This window comes from Aquarana catesbeiana, linkage group LG07, assembly GCF_042186555.1.
Source record: "Aquarana catesbeiana isolate 2022-GZ linkage group LG07, ASM4218655v1, whole genome shotgun sequence".
NCBI classification, from domain to species: Eukaryota; Metazoa; Chordata; class Amphibia; order Anura; family Ranidae; genus Aquarana; species Aquarana catesbeiana.
The window spans coordinates 241603639-241616361 of NC_133330.1; the positions used below are offsets into that span (position 1 = coordinate 241603639).

General features: G+C 41.4%; 1 protein-coding gene across 1 annotated transcript in view; it reads left to right on the forward strand.

Annotated features, from left to right (window-relative positions):
• Positions 1-676: 676 nt before the first annotated feature.
• Positions 677-12723, forward strand: part of HFM1 (helicase for meiosis 1) — a 441821-nt gene continuing 429774 nt past the window's right edge. The window contains exon 1 of the mRNA XM_073592028.1: positions 677-786. The gene's annotated coding sequence lies outside the window, so the exon portion shown is untranslated. The remainder of the gene's footprint in view (positions 787-12723) is intronic.

Sequence of the window (12723 nt, forward strand, 5' to 3'; positions counted from 1 at the left end):
CAGGGATTTACGTATTTACACACACAAATCCCCGTGCTGGCTCTCGTGCACGGCGGCGATGGCGGCCATGCACATCGGGTTCACCCTCTGGTGGCTCTTAAAGGGAAACCCATTTATATATGGGATTTCGCCCAGGAGAACCATTGAGCCACAGTAAATCTGCGTGAGCCGCTCGGGAACTGGTTATTGTTGTGTTTTTTGTTGTTTTTTTTTGTATTTTGTAGCATTTCGTAAATTGTGCTAATATCATATGACACCTAAAATTAAAAACAAAACATTCAAAAATAATTCCGGGACTACATTTATTGGGTATAGTCCTGCTGACAAGTGTCCTACAAAACGGGACACAAGTGAAAATCTGCTCAGTGGTGGTCCATACACCAGACAAACCTTAATGAATACAGGTAGCATTCAGACAAGTCCTGGTCTTTCCAGCTTGCTGCAAAGTTACAGACACCAGAAGTATGTTGGGTATTAGGAGTTACTGAGATTTCCTCTGAACTAGCTCCTTGGACTGTGTTTTATTTTTTTTTTCTCTGCCTTATTGTAGTATCTTATTTTATAGCCTTTTGCTTTGTATTACCAGATTGTCTGAATATGTGGAAATAATTTTGCATGTGTGAGTTTTGAAAAATGAAGATGTTTTTGATATTAATGTGTAAGTGTACTCTTAGCAGGTCCCATGGTGCTCTGTTTCTGGGTCCTGTGTCCTGAGATTGTGGCAGCATTTTACTGTCCTAAGTGAAAAAGGAATTCCAGAAAAAATCATTCCAAAGCTTGGGGAAGGTAAGTTTTTAATGTATAATTGCCATTTAGATCTGTGATACCCTAAGGGCTCATTTACACTTGCTTCAACTTCAACACATTCAAGCGCCTACTGCTTAAACATGTGTTTTTGGTGCTTCAGTGGTGCTTTTTTGAAGCTTGGCAGATGCCCTGTGTGTATGCTGATATCTCATACCTGTAATATCTCCAAAACAATGCAAAGCTAAAGCTGAATTAAAGCCTCTCAAAAGCTGCAGGTGCTTCAAGCAAGCTTTGCCATAGACTTCTGTGGAGACTTTGAAGCACTGAAGCGACATGGGGTATAATTTGTTAAGCAAAGCCTATGCAAAGAAAACCCAAGGTATAAACAGGACTGTAGACTAACCATTTTATTAATGACGGGTGCTTTGACTGGTGTTCAGAGAGCTTTAAAAAAGCCTGTCCGAAGCCATGTTTTAAAGCGAGTGTAAATGAGTCGTTAATGAGACATAGGCTGTGACCACACACTTCCAGTTCCTGCACTGCTTTCTACAATTTTTTTAATTAAATTGTTTCAATTTAACTGTATCGACATTTCCTAACTTCCAGTTAGCTGCAGAGTAAGGTGGACCAGAAGTATGTCAGGGGAGGGCAGCAGAGGGAGATATGTAAACAACTTTACTTCATGAAGGACACCATGGAGATGTAGTTTGCAGTTACCACTGCCAAGAAAACTCTACTTATTTCACAATGTTAGGTCTTTGAAAATCTTGACTTTTCCTGGATGTCATAATTAGCCCTGTATCGATGAGCTACGTCTGGAGCCTGTTATGCCCCGTACACACGGTCGGACTTTGTTCGGACATTCCGACAACAAAATCCTAGGATTTTTTCCGACGGATGTTGGCTCAAACTTGTCTTGCATACACACGGTCACACAAAGTTGTCGGAAAATCCGATCGTTCTATACGCGGTGACGTAAAACACGTACGTCGGGACTATAAACGGGGCAGTGGCCAATAGCTTTCATCTCTTTATTTATTCTGAGCATGCGTGGCACTTTGTCCGTCGGATTTGTGTACACACGATAGGAATTTCCGACAACGGATTTTGTTGTCGGAAAATTTTATCTCCTGCTCTCCAACTTTGTGTGTCGGAAAATCCGATGGAAAATGTCCGATGGAGCCCACACACGGTCGTAATTTCCGACAACACGCTCCGATCTGACATTTTCCATCGGAAAATCCGACCGTGTGTACGGGGCATTTGTCAGCAAAGCTAGTTGCAGTTGACCCACATAAAATATACTCTGGCTGCTCCAAAGATTTCCTGGTGGGTTAATCCTCAGTTTAGACTTCCCAACAAGACTATGATACAGATATTCACCAGGGACAACCATTGTTGTAATCATACAAAGCCATAGTATAGTGAGGAAGTTTACACATCAATAATGGATCAAATTGAAATACCTTAAAACCTGATTAAGATAGGATATGAAAGATAATCTCATAAGGCAAAGTGGTAGATAGGATCTTTGTAATCGTATAGAGTTGCCTCAAAGTACTTGTCACTCCAAATATTGATGCATCACCAGGTGGATTTATTCTGCAATTCTGTATCTGCAGTATCAAACACACAGCATATTAGGACTGAAACAACTAATCAATATAATAGGTAATAATCAATAATAAAAATAGTTGCCGGGATTTTCATTATAGATTAGTTGGTCAGCCAATTAGTTGGCCTGCATACAGAATGCCTTATTTGTTTACATGTCAGTATAGACAGTGCAGTACATATACAGTTCAGTACACCGTGCAGCCCACATATAGCTTAGTACAACATCCATATATGTCCGTATACACCGTGTAGAGAACATACAGCTTAGTATACTGTCCATACATGCCAGTAAGTGCCTGAGAACTTGTGAATGTGTGAGGAGCAATGCGTCATGGGACATGTAGTCCTGGGAAGGAGAAGGAAATGATATAAGGGCTCCATGCAGAGAAGATTAGCATCTGAACTCTGAGAAGCTGGAGGTGGGTCGCCGGGCAGCGAACTGTCAGAAGCAGGTGGGTCGCCAGGCAGCAGACCATCTGACTGCTCATCAGGCAGCAGGTTAAACATCAGGCACAGGACCACCAGACTGGGCAATAGGTGGAGGATCAGCGGCATCAGACTGGATGTGGGTAGCAGGTCGAAGCTCAGTAGAGTCTGACTGGAAGGCTGAAAGGTGGGCTTGATAAATGGTGGCTTTGGGAAATGGTCAAGGACCCCACTTGGCTGAATAAATCAGTCTGTCCCAAGGATGGATAGAGCTTCTTAGGCCAGTTCAAGAAGATGCAATTGTGTTAGGATGAGGCCTGGCCACTGAGAGTCCCAAATATGGAAAGGCAGAAGAAGAGCAGAGGAGTCGGGAGTAGACCGACCCATAGATGATGCAGTGGCAGGAAGGCCTAGAACAGAAGGCTTAATTGATATGGGCTTGACCAAAGCAACTGGCATGGTGGCAGACTGGACCGGATCGGCTGGTGTGGAGGCAGGAGTGCATAGTGGCAGAATAGTGCAAGTTGGAAAACAAAATTCAAAATAGTAGTAAAGGTCTTGCGAGCTACCAAATCAAAGATCCCCTATCTTATAAATAGTATGATGACAGCTGCTAGCACTAATCACGTCCCATACTAACATGTGAGAATCACAGATAAATAAATCATGTGCTGCGCTATCCCCTTAATGATCTGCTGAACCAGATTGTTAACTAAAGTGATGTGCCTATAAATTCCAAGAATAATTTTATATATATATATATATATATATATATATTACGCGACTGTTGTCGTCATACAGCTTACAACATCATAAAGCGTGAATATACATTTCATAAAATATAAATATTGATACAAAAGTGATCCATAAAGTGCTCAGGTGCATATAGGTCCGTGATACTCTGACCATTCAGGGTCAGTTTTCAGCGTCCTTAATCTAAAGATAAAAAACTTAATAGGTGACTGTGAATATAGCGATCTTCAGTAGTGACTACACTCAGGTGCTCCCCACCCCAAGGTAATGGCCGCTCACCTCAGAAGGTGTGACCTTGCAATTAAGTTTGGTCAGTACATGCTTTTTAATCCTCAAAACGGATCCCAGGTCAGGTTGCACTATCCAAATACTGCTCAAAGATGTGGCATCCTTATATATAAATATCAAAAAGAGACTTCCATAGTGTAATAACGCTTTAAAAGATTTTACTTAATGCAAACAAAACCCTGTTATAGGGTACTCACATGGGTCTGGTGCGTTAGTGCACCGCTCTATAGCATGCCTTAATAGCGCCAAGCCGTGGATGAGATCGTGTGCTCCTACTCCATATGACCACAGCCTTCCTCTTGCTGGAACAGCCTTTGTGGGGTTAAGTGTACCTTTGTGAAACTGTCATGTAACATTGTTGTATCACCATAAATTGAAATCTTGGCATCTGTTTGTTTCCTTTTTTCTTTTATCAATTGTTATGTCTTTTTTAACTTTTTGATAAATAAACATGTAATTATTATTCATAGTTCGTTGATGTATTGTTTTGAGACTCCTGCCCCTTTAAAGTCCCACAAAGAGGAAATTCCCCATTGTCTACTCCATATGACAGACCAGCTGCTTCCTTTGTGGAGAGATGCGGGGTCAATAAGACTCCACATCTCTCCTCCAGGCTGGAAAGCATGAGATAAAAAAAAAAATTCATGATTCATGCTTTCCAGCCGCAATCGCGGCTTTGTTTACAAGCGCGGCCCAGACGCGATGTCATAACGTCGCGCCCGGGCTTCCAATGGTCAAAGAGATGAAATCTCTATGATCGTAATCTGGTGGCGGACAATTTTTTTTCCCTGGGTCCCGATGGCACGGGAGAGCCCGGAGAAGCACCTAAGTGCGGCGGAAAGGGGGGGGATTTCCCTCCCGTCACCTGTAAGAATGATCTAGTGGCTGCACTGCCGCTATGATCGTTCTTACAGTGCGCACAATCGCCAGCTGAAAAAGAGGATATCTGAATGATGCCTGTAGCTGCAGGCATCATTCTGATATTCCCACTGAAAGTCAAGGACGTTATATGACGTCCTTGGGCTGGAAGTGGTTAAGGCAGGGCAAGAGGGGCAGCTGCCCAGGTCCCCACGTGGGGCCCAAAGTAGCTGCCTCATACTTGCCAACTATCCCAGTTTAAATTCCCTTGTCTCTTGAAGTTTTAGTCCTGTGCTGTGTCCCGATATCTGAGTGAAGTTCTATTACTAATGTTGCCCAGCTCTGCTCAATTGCCGCGTACAGATGACTCCCCTGCAGACCCTGTGTTTTACATGTAAATAACCTGCATTAACAATGCAAACTGGCGGCATTGATATGTAAATAGAGATGGCATTCATATGTATATCATGCCCCTCCTGAGGTCATATCCACCATCACATTTGCTGAATGCTGCCCACTGGAGAGGTAAAGGGGGCATGCTGGAAAGTTTTGCCTACAACTGGTCATTAAGCCTAACATCAGCCTGTTCTGCAAAAGGTAAGCAAATTGGAGGTGGAACCCTTTTTCAAAATAACATGGTGCCACAGCACCCTGAATTTTAGTGTATGTGAAAAGGCAACATCTCAGCAGATGCGTGAGGGTGTAATTAACAATTAATGACACTGCTGTGTATCTGCTAAAGGGCAGCACATTTCTTGGTGTCAAAAAAGAGATTTTGCTTGCGTTCCTGACACCCACAAGTGTCAACGCAGGCTAAATTTCTCAGTTACATTGGTGGTCAGTGTAAATCTTTTCATTACATTGGGGCTTGGTGTACAATCCTTCCATTCACACTAGTGGCCATTGTGAGTGTCCCCCTTACTTTGGTCAGTGTAACTCCCTCCCTACATTGGTGGTTACTGTGAATACTCCCATTACATTGTTGCAGAGACTCCTTTTTATATTGGTAATTGGTTAGTGCAGTTTGGCCACACCCACCGTTTGATGTAGTTTGGCGGGGGACATGGTTGAGTTCCTGCAACCACGATGCTGATGCAGCCCAGTTTGACATCCCTGCCGTAGACCTTCCTTCCTTCCTTCCTTCCTTCCTTCCTTCCTTCCTTCCTTCCTTCCTTCCTTCCTTCCAAAGACGGTTTCAATATTCTATCTTAATAAGGACAAAATACATATTAGGTGGTTTTGGTTATTTTTACCCACTTTCTGTGTATAACAATGAGCTAAATTATGATATTTAATGATAAGTATGACATTAATCATGGTTGAGAACTAGCTAGGGTCTAACTTATTCTGTAAAACATTTTATAGACTTACCTGCAGCACAAAAACCTAGTCTATATGCAAAGTTAAATTTTTGTAAACTTTGTAGCACAGTTAACGGCATGACAGATTTCAAGCAGATTTTCCATTTTGTTTTTTCTATTCATGCATGTTGAAATTGCCAACTCCAAATCGACTTGCCTGTGGCAATTTTACTTTGCATGAACATCTGTTTTAAAATAAACAGATTTTTAAATTTAAGGTGACACTGCTAATAGAAATATTTTTTCAGGCAATTGCTCCTTTGCTTTTCTGGCCGCCTCCTACCTCATGCACCAAAAACACATTAAATATACAACAACACATTAAATATACAGTGCACAGACTTTTAACAGCTCCAAGACAGTTTAATTTTTGATTTCCCCCAAGTCCAACACCTGATCTACCATATGCTTTGAATCTTTGTAGCTTCAAAAGATTATAGGCTGGTCCCAAGGGTTGAATAGTTAGAGCAGAGTGACAGATCATTTATACCAGAAGGGTTTAGTTCAGATTGTCAAGGTCCTACAAAGAATGTACAGTCTATGAATAAAACAATGGGTCTTGTTCTTGCTTCATGGCATTGAGGTAACTTTTTTTTTTTTTTTTTTTTTTTTTGTTCTGAGCGAATTTATGACACTCTGGACATTTAGCAAATAGAAAAATATAGATTGAAAGTGTTCCCTCCTATGATCTGTATTTCATCAATTTAAAGGGGTTGTAAAGGTAAAAATTTTTTCACCTTAATGCATTTTATGCATTAAGGTGAAAAAACTTTTGACAGTACCGCCGCCCCCAGCCCCCCCGTTTTACTTACCTGACGCCTCGAATCTTCGCTCCTCGTCCTCGTCAGCTTCATTGCAGCTCAGCCTGGTCGCTGATTGGCTGCAGTGGATGGATTGAAAGCAGCGCAGCCATTGGCTCGCGCTGCTGTCAATCACATCCGATGACGCGGCACGCCGGGGGGCGGGGCCGAGTGATACAGCGAGCGGCTATAGCCGCCGGCTGTATCACGGGAGCGCGCCCGCAAGCACTCACCACCGTGCGAGGGAGCTCGCATGAAGGTGGTAAATGCTTGCGGGGAGGAGCTGAAACAGCCGCCGAGGGACCCCAGAAGACCAGGTTCGGGGCCACTCTGTGCAGAACGAGCTGCACAGTGAAGGTAAGTATAACATGTTTGTTATTTTAAAAAAAAAAAAAAAACATCTTTACAACCCCTTTAAGGATAGCAGTGCCTTGATTAGGTTTTGGCTCTGTTTAATCAGAGGTGTAAATAGCATAGCAGTAGATAGCAACTATACTGTAGGTAGCTGAAAGATCTAATACACCAACACATAGCTTGACCTCAACTGTGATTCATTTGCATTCTATAACCCATTTGTATCCATTACTCAATAAGCACTGGCTTTTTATACTAGTTACTTCCATGGGATACTATACAATTTCAGATGCGTGCACGTACATACATGAATTCCTCTTTTTTTTTTTTGTATCGCCTTGTGTATATAGATAAAAATACTCATGTTTAACGCTTTGTTTATATGCTAATTAAACAATTTTATAATTTCTCCTAACATGTGTCTTGTGCCTCACTCAAAGTCCCAAAACCCTTTTTCTTCTTGCTGAAAGATCTAATTTCCTGAGTGTAAATGGGTGGTATGTGTATTGGTGTTTAAAGTAAAGTAAAGGTAAACCCTTACTGAATGTCATGTTGGGTCACTGCGTAACACAAAGTACCCAAACAAGGATCTTCATCACCAGCTGTTATTTTCACGAAAACTGGCAGTTACAAAAAAGAGAAAAAAATGTTCAAATGTGATATTATTACGGTAAAACTTATACAAAATTTTTTTGGTTGTGTTTACGTCTGTTTTAACACATTATGCTAGAGTTATTTGAGTTGCAGTGCCTAAATTCACAGATCTGTGCACAGAAAACAGTTGAATGATATACACATCTAATAGGTCAAACAATACCGGGACTTAAATTTCCAGTATAAATAGCCTTCACAAATATATATATATATATATATATATATATATATATATATATATATATATATATATATATATATATATATATATATATATATATATATATATATATATATATATATATATATATATATATATATTATAGATATGGAGGATCTGAGATCACCAGCAAGATGCTTGTAAAAGTAAACACTCTTTATTGGCCTCTTAAAACAGACAAACACAGATGGCTTTCTTCAACAAAATAAAGGCAAAAAATCCATAATCCTAGTACATTGAACACCACACAAAATAGCTCACCACCAGTATCTAGATCTGACACCGGAGTTTAGGGTTTCCATCTGTTTCAGGGTGCAAGACAAGCCGCAGGAGCTCAACAAACTAGCGTCTCAGCCTCCAGCTAGTCCATAGAATCTCACATCTGCGAACCATTCCACACTACCTCACTGCCCCTTGCTAAAAAAAGTGCTGGCTGTACCTTGTTGCCTGCCACTTTGGCATCTGTATAATGGTGGATGGATGCCTAGGGTTGAATCCACAAATGATTTTTAGGTATCTACCTTTTCTATTAATTGGGGGTATTTTTAACTTATTTGTATTTTTTTTGCCCATTCCTGTATATTCAAGAACTGCTTCCTTCTTCCCTTTTTTTTTTTTTTTTTTATTCTGTTTTTTTTTCTCCCAACATCTCACCATATCCTTTGAATAAATCCTGCATACGCTCGCCTCAGATGCATTGCAACCCCCTGCTGTACCACAAATACTCAAAAATATCAGACACAGTTTGTTAAAAAATTAGCCAGCAGCAGGACAGTTTCTTCAGATGGTTGTATTTACACTCCCGTCATCTTGGATGTAGATCACCACTGCCAAGAAGGGTATTTTGGCAAAATCACAATGCATAGTAAATTTCAGGTTAAATTTTTTTTGTTCAAATTTGCATAAACTCGCTTTTTGCGAAGACATCATCTATGTACCTGTGGCACAGGTACATAGACAAGGCCTCACAGGAAAATATGTAGACTGATCCTGTTCTTGTAAGAAGGTTCATACTGTTTAGATTCCTTATATAGGGCTATAGACATTGAAGCCCTTGAATGAAGTCTAAAGTGTCTTTTATGTACGTCGGTAATCTCCTAACATTAAAGGGGGGGGGGGGTTCAAAGAGAAACCTTAAAACTGGTTCACTTTTTCTGTCAAACATCCAATGCCGTGTACAATTGGATGGCCAGAAGGTTAATTTACATTTTTCTGGGATTTGAGTAGTGAATAGAGAGTAGGCGTTTTAGGGTATTGTGTAGTGAGGTATCCATATGTATCTTTGTTGATGTATCCCTCTTGATAGACATTTGACAGGATATTTTTATGTATTCTTTAAAGCGGTAGTAAACCACAAAAAAAAATTGCACCCTTGCAGGATAATGTCATAATGTGCTAGTATGCATTGCATACTAGCACATTATGACAGACTTGCCTTAAAATGAAGCTCCCCATCGCCATGCTGTCCCCACTGACAGGGCTTCCATCTACACCTGGTCTTCCTTCTGGGTTCAGGGGCTCCGGCTGTTTGAATGGCCAAGCCACATGCACAGGAGTCACGGGCGTACAGCATGGCATCCATTGAAAGCACAGTGCGCATGTGACGGTGATACCACCAGCTGCCACTAAATTAAATATTTCCCAAACTGTGAACGTTTAGGAAATATTTACTGTACTTACAGATAGGCCTTATCATAGGCTTACCTGTAGGTATAAATAAAAAATTTTTTTTTCCTGAAGATGTCCAATTAGGATGAAATGCATTGAGGTGGTGCTTTTCCTGGTCGCTAAGTTATTTCCTGGTGATGTCATCCTGTCCTTGGAACAGACGTCGTTTCTGGAGCAATGGTGGTCATCTCTCTATTAGCATTGCTGAATACACCAAGTGCCGGTATAAGGCACAAATTCAAGTGAGTGTATTTAATACATGTTTAGTGTGATTCAATAAAGTCGTCTGCTTTGCGCAGTGAGAATCTCTCCCATGGTATTGTCTTTTCTGAGTGGCGATACATGATACTAAGAAGACTCGGATTCCTGGTACCCGTGCTGTGTGGCTGGTGTAAATGAAACTGGGCTTGACCTAAAAGGCTCAGTGTGACCTATCTAGCAATAGAAGGTCAATATATTGTGGTGAGTGCATGTCCATGTGGGGACACCTTGAGCACATCAGTTTTGAAGTGGGCATGTATCTAATTTGTCCATAGGAGCATGAGCACTTTTCTACTATGGTCTGATCACAAGTACGGTCACTCAGGGACTTATTGGACTTTATCTATTTTCTTGGTTTCACATATATTATTACTGATTAGTATTCTGATTTATGCCTGTAATATGTAGAAATGGTTTGATTAATCATTGTTACAAAACATTATTATTTGTTTCATCAGCGTGGTTTATTTATATATACAAAAAAAAAACCTGTCTTATATGTGTATGGTAGACACATTTAAAGGGGCCATGCACGCTGGCTTAAAAAATGCTGCTTCTACTGGGGTTTTGTGTTTTGCCTGTAGAAGTTCCTGAATTTTCAAAATATATACATAAATTGCTGTCCCTGCCCATTTTTGCTTAACATGGCCTTACAAGGAAAATACATTATAAATAGTAATCAAAGTTATGGCTGGTGGGAATATGTTAACACCTTGTTTACCAAAGCATGTTTACAAACATCCTGGTATTTAAAATTATTTTAGAGCTGGCGATGGGCTTTAGCCACTTGCCTACAGGGCACTTACACCCCCTCCCTGCCCAGGCCATTTTTCAGCTTTCAGTGCTGTCACACTTTGAATGCTACACTGTACCCAAATTCAATTTTTATCATTTTCTTCACACAAATAGAGCTTTCTTTTGGTGGTATTTAATTACTGCTGGGTTTTTTATTTTTTTAGTAAAAAAGCCAAACATTTTTAAGAAAAAAATGTTTTACTTATTTACAAAATTTACTGACAGAAACTAAGTAATTTTTCTCCTTCACTGATGAGGTGGCACTGATAGGCTGAACTGGTGGGCATTGATGAGGTGGTACTTATGGGTACTGATTAGGTGGCACTGATAGGCGGCATTCATGGGCAGCATTGATAGGCGGCACTGATAGCCAGCACTGACTAACATCACTAGTGGGCACTGATTGCTGGCACTGGTGGGCACTAATTGCTGGCACTGATTGGTGACATGGTGGTGCTATATTGTAATCGGGGCACTGATAATCAGTGCCCTGATTACATATTTTGTTCCCTGCGTGGAGATGCCGATGATTGGCTCTCTTCGCCACACACTCTGTCAGTGTGAGGCGAGGAGCGCCGATTAGTGGCATCTCTGTGTTTACATGTAACCGGCTGTGATTGGACACAGCCGATCACATGGTTGTAGAGCTGTGGACGTGGCTCTTTACAGAGATCAGGGTCCCAGAACAGCCGCTCTTGCGCATCTGCGCCGTGTTGCTATGACACGGCGCGGAATGCGCTAGAGCGGCTGTTCTGGGACACTGTCCTATGACGTCGTCCCAGGACGAGAGCCGCACCGTCCCGCCGTCATTTGACGGCGGGCGGGCAGCAAGTAGTTAAGGTAAAAGTGATCCACCCAGTCACTTTTATGGGGCTCTAAAGGTATACCAATATGTAGCACTTGCCAGTTAATACATTTTTTATTTTTTTTTAATGAATAGTCCTTATTTGGGGAAGGGTGGGTAGCCTATGGTGTTGAGATTGTATGCATAATTTTTGCTGCTCCTGTTCTTCCCCCGCCCACAGAATTCCACCTTCCTTTTGCTGCTGCCTATCCCCTTCCCTCTGTCTTGTGTAAGGGCAGGCAGCCTATAGCTTTTAGGCCCCATTCACACCTGAGCGTAGCGTTTTCAGGCAGAAAGTCGTGCGTTTTTTGCCACGATTTTGTACAGGTCAAAAGGTCACTAATGTAAAAAGCAGAAAAACGCCCAAATCTGCCTAATCAAAAAAAGTTCCAGAACTTGTTTGAGTTTAAGGCGTTTTGGAGCTTCTGGCTTTAGACGTTTTGGAGTGGAGATGTGAACCAACTCCATAGAGAATAATTGATTTTTTTTCCCCTCCAGCGTTTTGTAGCTTCAGGCTTCAAGCTACAAAATGCTCAGGTGTGAATGGGGCCTTGCGCCTGTAGCTATGCCTCCAACTATATTAAAAAAAAAAATACCAAAAAAAAAGAAAAAAAAACACAACTTGCTACTAAGTGCACGGGGAGAATGTTTATACTGACAAACTTGGGGAAATTGCAGACGTGCCTGGCCTCAGCTGCGTGCAGCCCAGCCAGCGCATCAATAAAAAAAAAAAAATACATATGAAAATAAGATAAGTAAAATAAAAAAACTGCAGCTTGCCTGGGGTAACCTAGGCCAGGAAGATGTCACTAGATTGTATTGGGTGAGTTGCAGTGCAAAGTGTTCAGAAAAAGAGGGGCCCTTACTGCGACAATTGGGTACTCAATGTTATAGTGTAGCTTTTTCTTGCAGCTCCACGTGGCAGCCGATGCACACTGTACACTGTGACATCACCCTGCTCCCTCTTTTAGAATACCTATGCTCTCCAACTTCTGACTGTCCTTTAGGGATATCCTGCTTTCCCCACTTTGCTACCCAGGTGCATTCTGTTGCATTATCTTCGTACTACTTATTGGG